This window comes from Octopus sinensis, linkage group LG13 (genome assembly GCF_006345805.1).
Source record: "Octopus sinensis linkage group LG13, ASM634580v1, whole genome shotgun sequence".
In the NCBI taxonomy this organism is placed as follows: Eukaryota; Metazoa; Mollusca; class Cephalopoda; order Octopoda; family Octopodidae; genus Octopus; species Octopus sinensis.
This window is the reverse complement of record NC_043009.1, coordinates 62,139,612-62,144,067: the sequence shown is the minus strand read 5'-3', so window position 1 is coordinate 62,144,067 and position 4,456 is coordinate 62,139,612.

Genomic DNA, 4,456 nt, shown 5'->3' with positions numbered 1-4,456 from the left:
ACTATATATATATATATATATATATATTATATATTATATATATATATATATATATGTATGTATGTGTATATATATATATATATATATATATATATATATATATATATATAATATATATATATATATTATATATATATACATATATATATATATAAGAAATTAAATAAAGGAAAATACGCACACTTACATAGTTTTAATATAATCTTTAATATATCGACCGGTTTCGCTATCGCTATTCATGATATTATGTTTTACTTATTTGAATATGTATTTTTCTTAAGTAGAAATTTTGTCCATGTTGTGTGTGATGAAATTCACGAGTGAATGACTTCACAAGTAGATAAATAAAGGTAGGTAAATGGTTATTGTTATTATTGTTATTGTTGTGGGTAAGGGAGATAACTGCTCAGCTTTCGGTAATGGGAGGGGAATATATATGTACAGACAAAGACAAGTTTCGAAAGCCTTGTTTAGTGAGGGGATTTATGTACAGTGATATAATCGTGAATTGAAATATGTAAAAAGATAAAAGTTGGTTATGCGTGCATATTAAGACGTGTTCTGTATCTTTCGATGAAAAAAGTTTCTTTATTTAAACGTTCTTGTGGGGAGATTGTGTCTTTGCATTGGTAGAAGGGGAAGACTGTGAAATTTGGTTTGATGTTATCTGCACATTTTTCCATATGTTCACTGAGAGGAATTTGCCTGTATTGCGGGAAACGAATTTGCTCTTTATGTAGAGTGATTCTCTTTCTCAAGGTCATACTCATTTGTGCAATATAGTTGTGTCCACAGCCCGAGCAGGTGATTACATAAATTAGGTTCTCAGAGGCACAAGCAAAACTAGTTTTAATTGTGAAGATATGGTTGGTAGAAGATTAGCTTCTTGTACCAATATCCAACAATCAAGTCTCTTCCAGATGCTTTTCCATCCTGGATCACAGTTGCAAGAGTTTCACCATCAATGTTGTGCCTTGGGTGAAACGCAGAAGCAATAACTTCGGATTTCTTCCAGCCACAGAGCATCTTGGTTAAACTTCTTCTGTTCATTCTTGATTTTCCTTCAGAAGGAGTCTATGGTCTTCTCATGAAAGAGCTTCTGTGATGTTCACTGCTCCTCCTTTCATATCTCCGTATACTACTGCCTGGTTGCAGTTAAATTTTTTGCTTATTGTTCTTCTCTCGGAAATTCTCTTCTGATGTCGGAGATTTTCACTGAGAGCTTTGAGCTCCCGCTTGAAGGTAATCAGTTTGCAAGTGAGTGTCCTCTTTTTACCGTCTCCAAACATCATTCTATCTCCATCTTTATTTTCCTTTGGTGGGATGTGTAATGATTTGCTTGTTTGCATGCAATAAGCACCATTACATGACTGATGGTCTTCCGTAAACCAGTTATCTTTTTCTCTGTCTTCAAAGCCCATGATGGTGCTTCCTTTGTTGTTTTGTTTTGTTTTGTTTTTTAATGACATTCATGTACTGCTTTGCAGTCGTAGCCAGAGCATACTGAGAGGCGTCAGTCTGCTAGAATGTAGGTTCATCACACTGCTGTAAGTACTCATCACCAATTTCGCTAAAATCTTTTGATACCGTACCTGGTGGTTATTTTTTCTCAGAAATTTTCAATAAGGACATTTTTCACCAGTATATAATCCCTACTACTACTACTACTACTACTACTACTACTACTACTACTACTACTACCACTACCACTACTACTACTACTACCACTACTACTACTACTACTACTACAACAATAATCGTTGTGGTTGCATCTGCTGTTTACCATAGTCGTAGTAAGGGGACAGTGGTCAGTTACTTTAGCCAGTAATGTCGCGTGGCTGGCTGACAGGCACAACGGAATCTGTTGGAATGTCGCTAGCTGCGATATCACGTGGTGGTCTTATATCATTCACGTTTTCGTTTTTGTCTATAGAGTTGGGAAGAAGGTTAATTTCAATTTTTTAAATAAAATTACAGTCACACTAACCTTCTTTCTATGTTCTACAAATGTTTGTTGGCGTAGTTGCTTCGCAGTAAAAGGATTTAATTCTGGATGCAGATCATCTCAATATGATTTCAAGCGATTCGTATAACCAACAGCGGGGTTTTGGTTCTCTTTTCTTTTCTTTTTTTTTTTTTTTTTCAAGCAGTTAAATAAATCAGTATTCAATTCATAACTCTAAGAGAAATGAGTTTTGGAATTACGGTTCCTTCTATAACTACAACTAGAAAGAATTTGTCTACCTCTTTCTCTTTCTCTTTTACTTGTTTCAGTCATTTGACTGTGGCCATGCTGGAGCACCGCCTTTAGTCAAGCAAATCGACCCCGGGACTTATTCTTTGTAAGCCTAGTACTTATTCTATCGGTCTCTTTTGCCGAACCGCTAAGTGACGGGGACGTAAACACACCAGCATCGGTTGTCAAGCAATGCTAGGGGGATAAACACAGACACACAAACATATACACACACACTTATATATATATATATACATATATACGACAGGCTTCTTTCAGTTTCCGTCTACCAAATCCACTCACAAGGCATTGGTCGGCCCAGGGCTATAGCAGAAGACACTTACCCAAGATGCCACGCAGTGGGACTGAACCCGGAACCATGTGGCTGGTTAGCAAGCTACTTACCACACAGCCACTCCTGCGCCTATTGATTATCTGTTGATTTTGTGCTGTTCCTCGATTGTGTTGTTGATGTTGTGTCCAGCCATGTTGTTTGTAGTAACTCTCTGCATGCTAAGTTCAAGTTTCAGTCGAAAATCACTATGATCGTGAATAAAAGTCTCCCTCAGTTAATTCATCTGAAGATTAACCAGATATTTAACAAGGCCGATAGTTGTGGCTCCAAAGTTGGAGATGGTATTCATCGTATTTTCGATGAATAGTCTCCTACGCCAAATATTCGAGTTCGTAATATGCATATGTGTCTCTTCTATATTTTAATTATTATAAATCTCCCACTGAGGAGGGAACCGGTTTCCAACAAAGAAACAAGTCTCCATCTTTGGGATGTAGTTAACATAGACAAATTCACATTTGGAACTTGAGAATGTCTTGCATATTTTTACTGTTCCACTCACAGATTGTACTTGTAATGTACGACTTAGCCGGTCGATTTCTCTTTCTGAAAATCCCAGTTTATCCAGATTCTCATTTAAGCATTTACTAACAAAAGCTAGTGCTCCAATTATCATTGGTATGAATATGACTTCAAAGTCTGGATATAGAAGCTGGAGGTTTCGAAGCAGATGTCCATAGATATCCTCTTTTTCTTTGATTTTCAAAGAGATATTTATATCTGCAGGGCAGCTGACCTCCATGACGATACATACTTTTGCCCCTCTGTCCCAAATGATAATATCCAGCCTATTATGTTTACATTTGACAGAAGTTTTGATGGGAATATTCCACCAGTATTCCTTGAGTTGATGTTTATGAATGTGTTCCATAACAGAGGGATTTTCTAAGTTTATTTCATGACAGTCTTTCTTGCGGATGGCTTTGTAAATTCTTTTAGTGACAACATAGTGCCGCAAAGGGAGGTAGTTCCGTGACGACATTTTAGGACAGCTGCTAATCACATGCCTGATGTCTTCCACAGAAATATCATATAACCTACACATGCGGTTGCACCTTGGGATTACAAGAGCGTCATTGTCTCTCTTGTTCACCAGGTACTTTGTGGCAATCTCTGATTCCTGGATTGCAAACGCATAGCCTTCAAAGTGTGATGTAATGTAGTAGCCTTGTGTCCAAGAAAGGCTGTGCTTCGTGTCAATTCTACAGTCTTCCTCAAGCTTCCGGGCAACATGCCCATGCATAGTCTTTTTTGTATGCTGAATGCTTTCCATCCACGTCGTTCATTGAGCTTTTGGCAAATATTTGCGCCAACATTCTACTAGCAGCATTTCTCAAAAGTATGAATGGTCCTACATAATCCTTCACTGCTGAAAACAAATCATCTGCCTTGGTTGTTCAACGGTTTTAATATTGAATGTAAAACCCAGACGTCGAAGCCGAAGAAAGAATCCACTATGTGTGTGTGTATGTGTGCGCGTACGTGTGTGTGAAGGCATGTGGCCTAATGGTCAAGGTGTCGCACACGCGACCGCAAGATCGTGGTTTCGATTCCCAGACCGGCGGTGTGTTGTTTTTCGGCAAAACACCTCATTATACGTTACTCCAGTCCATTCAGCTGAAAATGGGTAACTCTGCGACGGAATGGCCTTCCATTCAGGAATACTGGATATTGGCCCACCTAGCCAGCAGTGGCATCATTCGAAAGCTAAAACAGAACTCTGGGAGGAAGCGCATTGTGGCCAGCAATGTGTAACAACATCCGATAAATTGGTAGATACAGTGATATATATATATATATATATATATATATATATATATATATATATATATATATATATATTAATATATATATATATTATATTA